Genomic DNA, 9,141 nt, shown 5'->3' on the forward strand with positions numbered 1-9,141 from the left:
GAATATCCCTAAAATCCTAATTCTCAAATAGTTAAAAGTAGTTATAAAAACCAAAATAAGTGTATGCAGTCCTAGATTTTAAATTGTAAAAACATAAAATAAAAGTCTTTCAAAGCATTTTAAAAGAAAACACTAATCATCTATCGATTGGTCAAGTGAGTCCTCTTCTTCCTCATCTTTAGCATCACCTTGTCCACATGCTAGCTTCCATTTCTTGAATGTGCTCATGAATTCAGTCATGGCAATTGTATTTAGGCTCCTAATGCTCTATAAATGATTCTTCTAGATGTCTTTGTCTAGTTTCATCTTGTTCACAGTATCCAGGTAATTGGGGAGTTGTACAATGCACATTCCTAACATTACTTCACTTTTAGCCACCTTGAAGAAATCAAATGATGTGAGACAAATTTTTTGCTTTACAAACTTCATGCATGCTTTGTGTTGTTTGATCATGATCTCCACATCAAAACCTCCATCTTTAAGAGGACTAGAAAAGGTTGAGCTGATGGATTGAAAGTCCCTACTTACATGCTCAAGCAATGTTTTGAATTCCTTTTCAAGTGATTGCATCATAGATATCACATAAGTGTAATTTGACATCCTCCAAGATATATTCTTCATCAAAACTTGAACCAATCCTACGTCTAAGTGTTGTAGTGGGTTCTCGTTAAGGAACTTTTCTAGTCCAAAATCTTCCACTTCTACTAGTTTGGCCATCATGGCTAAGAATTTCTCAACATCTCCTTTCTAAGTTGTGGATTGAATACAAGATTCATCAAGTGAAATTTTTGCTAGAGAGATAATCTAATGCAAATTTTGCATGACTTTAGCAGCTTGGTTTGTTACTAAGTTGATCCAACTGAACACTGCAAACATCATCATTTTCCCTTTATTTAAATCTTCTAACAATTGCAAATTTTTTCGAGCACTAGAATCAAATTCAAGTTATGATTGATTATCAAGGGCCAAACTCTAATCTTTCAATGAATTTATATACTCGACCATTGCATTGTTCTCAGCTTTTAGCTTCCTCTTCCCAATCCCATCTTTTTGTGATTGTAGCAAGATTTTCTTGGTACATGTCTCTACCTAGTGTTCTTTCATTTCATCGTACATCAACCCCGTATATGTACATAAAATTTCAAATTTTCTCAGGTCCAACTTATCAGTTCCTTCTTTTTTATTATAGGTTGTTACCTTGGCTGTACTTCTCCCTATTGTACTATCAAAGGTTATCCTAGATGTGCTTTTAGTCCTCTTTGGCTTGGGGGCCTTATTGGTATATTTTCTCATAATTTCATCAATAGGGAAAGAAACATGAACCAAACTTGTTTTCCTATTTACTAAGGTTACACGCCAGTTAGGAGTGGTAGAATCCTATTGCAATTCAATACCTTTTTCAGCAGTGTCTACAACTTCTATCCTTAGAGGGGATGAACCCACAGTCATTTGGACTCTCCAACTATTATCAATGAGCTCACCACCTACGTATTAATATGGTATGCCATCTACCTAGATTACCTAGTGGAGTTTTACTGGTACTAACATTTTAGTTTTCTTGTTAGAATAAGCTTTCTACACAAGAGTGAGATTATGGATCTTCTTGTTAAATATCCTTAATGGCCTTCTACTACCTATAATTGTAAGATCAAAATTAAAAATAGGGTCAATCTAGTCATTAGTATGTGTGTCCTTTTTAATTTTTAGCCAAGACTTTGTCTTTTAAATCACATTTTTTGTTCTTTCAAGAATATTATCTTCTTCTTTAGAATTTCAATCTATAGTAACTATGTTATAATTTATGGGTTCAATTTCTTGGGGAGCTAGGATATCTGTTATGTCTTCCTCTATGTCTGAAATATCTATACCCAAATTCAATTGGAAAAGATGGATTTGTGTAATGGTGAACCTAGATAAACTCCTTCTTTTCAATTCCAACTCATATGTACAATTGTCCCAAAAATCCTCTACATTATAGACATGTATAGTCCTTGCATGAGTGTCAAATATATGATGGATAATTCTTTTGCTATCAAAGTTTGGTCTAGCTTGATAAAAGTGAAAACCAAATTTAACTGAGTTAGAGATTATACATGTTGGATCTTCCATGCTTTCGTGTGTCAATTTTTCTAGCTTAAGTGGGAAAATAATATCACAAGCTTCTTCAACTGAGAATTTGTTTATCACAACAAGTAATTATCGAGCTACCTCTACTAGGACAAAGTAGTCAAGGGAAAATTCAGAAAGGTATATAGGTTCTTCATGAAAACCTTCTACTCTTAAATAAGTAAATCTCAATAATTGGATGCATAGGCTACCAAAAGATTGAATGATCTTTTGAGAATTAGGGGATAATCTATGGTGGAAGGAGCTTTTCATATCAAAACACAATTTTCTAGAAAATACATCATGGACCTTTCTAAAATCTTCCAAGACTTTCTCTTTATGCAAAAAGGGACAATATAATTATATATACTAATGTTCTTAGTCTAGGGTTCATAAGGCAAAATTTTTAAGTCTTGAGGGTAGCTAACATATACATCAAATAGGATGATATGAAAAAGTTTATATTTCAAATTGAGAACCCTTTTCAATGGATCTCTGAGAGAGCTCATGATTAATTTTTCCTAGTCTAGGAATCCTGATCCGCTTAACACAATTTAAATATAAACATACATCCATTGTTAAAAAATAGAGAGATTAGAAGACACACAAATTCTATGTCGTAGAACCATTATATCCTAGACCTGAGTGGTCATTAGGGTTTTCTTCAAGGTTCTGGGTAACCTGGAACCACCTTTATAGAAAGGTTTAGTCTAGCTCTTTGCTATGGTGTTCCTATAAATATTTTCTTTTTCAAAAAATCTAGCCGCCAACAAGGCAGGAGTAAGGTCAGAAAATTCTTACTCTTCTAGGTGGAATAATCTAGATACAATCTCCTTCTTCAATATATTCCCCATAGAAACATTATACATATGAATGCACTCATGAATCAGTTCTAGACAAGGGTAAGCTAGTGGGAAAGTGGAGGCCATGATGAGATTAGTACCCAATACTTCAGTGGAAAAAGGCTTGACAAGTCATTCACACAATCTTTTGGCAATACCTCCCATATCAACCCCTAATAGGTTTGTATCAACTATAATAGGGGATTTAAATTGTAAACTACGAGTATTCCCAAACAGGTGCAGTGTAGACTTCATGACTTAGGAGCTTTAACTGAAATTGAAAGCAAAGAAACAACCACACCTAATTTTTTCTCAATAGGTAGGAGAAAAATAATGAGAAAACAAAAGGATTACCACAAGCTCAACAAATGTTACAAATATGGTAGAAGGCTTTGTTCTCTCAAATTTTCCTATGACTAATTATTTTGGACAACTAAAGAAACTTAATGCCCTCTATTTAAAGGAAAAACCTTCTTTATATGCCTCTCAAAAAAGAGGAAATCATCATTAATTATGTAGATGATCGAAATAATTCAACATGCCATGAAGGAAAAGTGATGGGAAAAATTGGGTGTTGATATCAAGCTTAGAGACAAGTACTTTGAATAAAAACTCCTCTTTACACATGCCAAATCTTTATTTCTGCACTCTTAAGTCAATGTTTTGGCGTGATCATTGATGATGACCTTACTTCATTGAATAATTTCTTGCACTTGTCTTAAGATTATGACATCACCCATAATCATGTCATACATGATGAGCCATCCAGTTGTTGTGTGCCCTCTACACCATGTGCATACATGACATCTTAATTGGGCCCACCAAAGAATATTGTTTTGAGAAATGAATGAAGCATTGTACTCATGATCTAGTTCATTTGGTACAGAGGGTTCAAGATGGCTTAATTCTCTCCAAACTTGGTACAAGGGTTACAAAAGGTTCAAGGAGTATAAGGAAACTTACATCTAATACCAATAAACTTTCGAACTTTGATAAGATGGTGTTTTGGGATGAATCACTCCTGATCAAGGTTTTCTAATAGAAGGACTTAGTCAAAAATTAACTTGAGGAAAGGATGAACTAAAAGAATGAGTTAGATAGAGATGGAAATGTCATTGTACCTCATTGTGCATTTGACTCTTGATAGAACCAATGTTTCAAATAAAAATTCCTTAAAACAAGAGTGAACCAAAAAAAAAGAATAAAAATGGTGACTCTAAAAAACATGGACACTAACCCAAACTTATTAACCTTGTCTCATCCTACTTTGACAAATGAGAAACCTTATTTAACGTATAGATTCTCTAATATATGTGGTGTTCAAGTTCACATATGTATATCCCTGATAAGCATATGCATCTCTTAAAAAAATACATTGCTATTCTTTACAAATGGACATCTATACTTGAAAATTGTATTGATTTGGCAATGAAAATAAAAAATTATGCTTTAAAGTATTGATTCACCTCTCTACTTGAAATAAGTGTAGAAATATTAAATGTGTATTAGTAGAGAATCAATTCTATGATAGAGTTAATAGACACATATTTTTATCTGTACTTGGGTTTTTTTCTTGGTGTCTTCAATATTTACTCACACGAACATGTATGTTAGTATCATCTTACTACTACTATGTATTTTTTTTCACCAAGGGCCTAAAGATACTCTTGTTGCATAAAATTTAATTTGGCATACTAGTATTTCAGATTTCTTGAGTAGGTTAGAAACCCTAGGTGAGTGGCTCACCATAGGTGTTGGGATGATGCAAGAGAATCCTAGGCTTTCTTGCAATCCTACATATTTTGAAGGATTTTGGTTAAGTTTTGAGGAGCATTGATCTTGGATTTTTTTGGTGCTATGTTTTCATAGTTAGGGATGTGTCAGATACACATTGGATAACCTTTCCTCAAGATTTCATAGAGATTGGATGGATTGAGTTGAAGTTTCAATCATTCTACCTTGCTGCTAGAACTATTTTTTTTTCTACTTTTTGGGTGCCTATTACAAAGCATATAACTATTTATCCTTAATTAATGAGAGGCTTAAAACTTTAGGAATTGAAGAGGACCTAGATTTATATCTCTGGTTAAGGCCAAAAGTTCTAATTCATTATAGGTTGTGAGATATGGCAATTTTCCCAGAATATCAATTTCTAATTGTTTGTCATGATAGTCTACTGTGTGTGACTTTTAGGATGGATATGCACATTTCTGGGGGAATCAGACTTTGTGATTTTAAGGGGTTGTAGAGGACCTATATTTATACCTATAGTAAAAATAAAAAGTTCTAATTCAATTGGACCTAATAGATATCATGATTTTACTCAGATATCAATTTATGGACATTTAATTGTTGTTGCAGGCCAAATTGTGGCATTTAATTTATGTATTTGTATTTTATTTGTGTTATGGTTAGGGCTCTTGTGGAGTCTTATAATATTTATTTTGGGATTTAATTAAGGATAGATGTAAATTTGAGGAGCTAGAGCTGCAACTTAAGAAGTAGAGGATTTGTTGGTGGACCATGAGTACAAGTGTGGATTCTTCTTAGTGTTCTTGTCCAGTTGTGTATCTGGACTATTTGAGATTGGTAGTAAGCTTGATCTTTATGGATCTTGTAGAACTAATTTTATTTTGTAATTGCTGTTTTCATTTGGCCCTAACCCGGAAGGCCTTACTATTGGTCATATTGCATGTAATTAGTTATATATCCATGAATCAAGAAATATAATTTTGTATCAAATCTTGCATTGTTATTTCTTAGTGTTGTGTTTTTGACTTGTTATTGTATAGCTAGGGGTTAGGACATATCCTTTGGAGATTCTCCTACCATGTACTATGTCAAGTGGTATCAGAGCAAAGGTTATTCCTAAGTGTGTTGATAGATCATTGAAGTTGAGGCAGTTTACACTACGATCTGCAAAGAAGGTTGACCTTGTGGCTGATTTATCTTCTTGATTGGTGTATTTTTTTCTTAGGGTTTACTAAAATTTAGGAAGATGCCTCCAAGAATATTGGGCCATAGAAAAATGAATGATATTAGTGATGTTGTAGAAGAATGGATCTCAGAGAAGATAAGAGTAGAATTCAGTGCTAAGATTGCATTGATGAAGAGTGACATGATTGCTAAAGTTCTAAGTGCTTCAAGTGGTGTACCTAGAGATGTGGGTACTAAAGGAATTTATGAGGAAGTTGTTGAATACATTAAAGCTACTAGATCTAGTAGTGACGACAGAACTAATTGTGAGGAGAGACCCATTAGAACTAAGGCTGGTCAATTTGTTGGGCCTAGATCTTAGTTGAAGCTAAAGCATAAAATGGAGGTTTCTAATTTTTCAAGTACTTTGAATCCTAAAGAATTGATTGATTGGATTGGTGAATTGGAATATTACTTTGAGCTTGAGGATATGGAGGATTCACTAAGAGTAAGGTTGGAACAAACTAAGTTGAAGAGACCTATTGCTCTTTGGTGGAAAGAACTATGAAGAGATAGATAAGAGGAAGATGAAATGAAGATCACTAGATGGAAATTGATGGTGATTAAGTTGAAGGATAAGTTCATTCCTATTTATTATGAGCTTCAGTTGTTTAAAAGGTTGCAAAATCTAAAGCAAAAGGATATGAATATGAAAGATTATATAGAGGAGTTCTACAAGTTGACTATTCAGTTTGGGCATAAAGAATTGTCAAAAGAGAAGGTAGATCAATATATTAATGGTTTGAGATCAAATATTCAAGATGAGGTTGGTATGCTAAATATTTCTTTAGCTGGGGATGCTTATCTATATACTTTGAGGGCATAGGAGAAGCTAAAGAGGAAGAATTGAGGTAGTTCTTGAGAGAAGGAGAAGTAGGATAGTTTAGCATGAGCTAAACCAAAAGTAGAAGGTGAACCAAAACCTATTGAACCAAAAAGAAGAATAGGTGGAGGTGTGCTCATAAGTAATTGTTCCAAGTGTGGTCATCAAGGGCATAGTTCTTTTGAATTTCCAATTGGGAGCACAACTACTATTGTGAATGAAGTTGTAGTCAAGGATAATCAGCCTGAGCAAGGAGAGATTTTTCTTGCTCAGTGAGTACTAGTTGGTGAGAGGACATTTAATTCTTGTCAAAGAACTAGTTTGTTCAAGACTTGTTGTAATTATGGTCATAAAGTTTTCAAGGTGATTTTGGATGGTGGTAGCACTGATAACCTTGTTGCTGAGAAGATGGTTTGGAAACCTGGTTTGAAGAGAATGAGACATCCTTATCCTTATAGGATTGGCTGGTTACAAGGTGAGAATGCTTTGGAAGTAAGGGAGAAATTCCTTGGTGGTTTCTAGATTAGGTAGTATAAGGATCAAGTGTTGTGTGGTATTGTGGATATGAATAGTTGTCATGTGGTACTTGGCAGACCTAGGTAGTATGATTGCAGGTTGTACATGATTGTGTTAGGAATATGTTTACTATTGAGAAAGGTCATAGGAAGTTTTCCCTAATTCCTTTTCAAAATGAAGAGCTTGGTAGGAGGAACCTAAATATTGGTAGCTGAGTTGAGTTTGTAGATTTTGAGAAGGTTGGAGATTAGTATGCAAAGTAGACTTATGGAACACCTGTGTTGGATGTGAATAAGAACAAGAAAAAAAAGGGAAAGAGTGTACAAGTTGAAGGCTTGGAGGAAGTGTTAGTGAAGAAATAATTTTGGATTTATGTTTTGAATAACAAAAGATGTTCTTCCAATTACTAGAACATCTTTTTGAACCTAGGGTGTCTGATGTAGGAGCATCCTAGGCTTTCCTACAATCCTGCATGTTTGGAGGGATTTTGGTTAAGTGTTGAGGAGCATCAAGCTTAGATTTTGGTGGAGCTATGGTTTCATGGTTAGGGATGTGTTGGAGATGCATTGGGGAATCTTTTGTCAGGATTTCATAGAGATTGGATGGATTGAGTTGAAGTTTCAGTTGTTCTACATTGCTACTAGAACTATGTTTTTTTTTTAGTTTCTATGTTCCTATTACAGAGCATATAACTAATTATCTTTAATGAATGATATATTTTTAACTTTACCAATTAAAAAGGGCCTAGATTAAAATCTCTTATTAAGGTTGCAAGTTCTATTTCATTATAGGTTGGGAGATATGGAAATTCTCCCAGAGTATAAATTTCTGGTAGTTTCACAGGACAGTCTTCTATGTGTGACTTTCAAGATGGATGCATACTTTTTCTTGGGGAATCAGCCATTGTGCATTTAATGGGTTGTAGAGGACCTATATTTCTACCTATGTTTTGAAGCATGAGTTCTAATTTAATCAAAGTTAGGAGATAATTTTACTCGGATATCGATTTCTAGACATTTAATTGCTATTGTCGACTGACTTATGGCATTTGATTTATGTATTTGTATTTAATTTCTATCCTAGGCTGAATTGTAGCTTAGATTGGTATAAGTAGGGCTCTTGTGTGGTCTTTTAATATTGATTTTGGTGATGGAATGAAGGATAGATGCAAATTTGAGGAGTTGGAGCTATAGCTTAGGAAATAGAGGATCTCTTGGTGGACCTATGGGTACAAGTGTGGATTCTTCTTAGTGTTCTTATCTATTTGTGTATTTGGACGAGCTAAGATTGGTTGTAAGTTGGATCTTTCTAGATCTTACAAAATTGATTGTATTTTTTAATTTCTATTTGCATTTGACCATAACCTAGAAGGCCTTATAATCAGTCATATTGCATGTAATTAGTTATATATATATATATATATATATATGAATCAAGAATTGTAATTTTGTATTAGATCTTGCATTCTTGTTTCTTAGTGTTGTGTTTCTACTATGTGGTTGTATAGCTATGGGCTAGGACATCTCCTTTGGGGATTCTTCTACCTTCTACTACATCATGGGGTGCAAAAAGCGATTCCATGGGATCCAATATTTAGAGACCAGTACCATGCACAAAATGGCTCTAGATGTAAGTTAGTTAATATATGGTAACATAAATAAAAATTAATGGGAAGTTCATGGCTCTCACATTCATCAACACTAAGAAGGATGTAGTGATTGAATTACTTGGGGAGGAAAAATCTAGTACAAATTATCACTCCTTGACTCATGTAAATGGTCCTAACATTGCTACTCATTATATTTCCTATTAGAGTAGTTAGGGAGGATATGCTTTGTTGATAGAATGGTCTTCAACCCATGTGACTGATCCCAATTA

Source organism: Cupressus sempervirens, chromosome 4 (genome assembly GCF_028749045.1).
Source record: "Cupressus sempervirens isolate cs-2001-9-10 chromosome 4, ASM2874904v1, whole genome shotgun sequence".
In the NCBI taxonomy this organism is placed as follows: domain Eukaryota; kingdom Viridiplantae; phylum Streptophyta; class Pinopsida; order Cupressales; family Cupressaceae; genus Cupressus; species Cupressus sempervirens.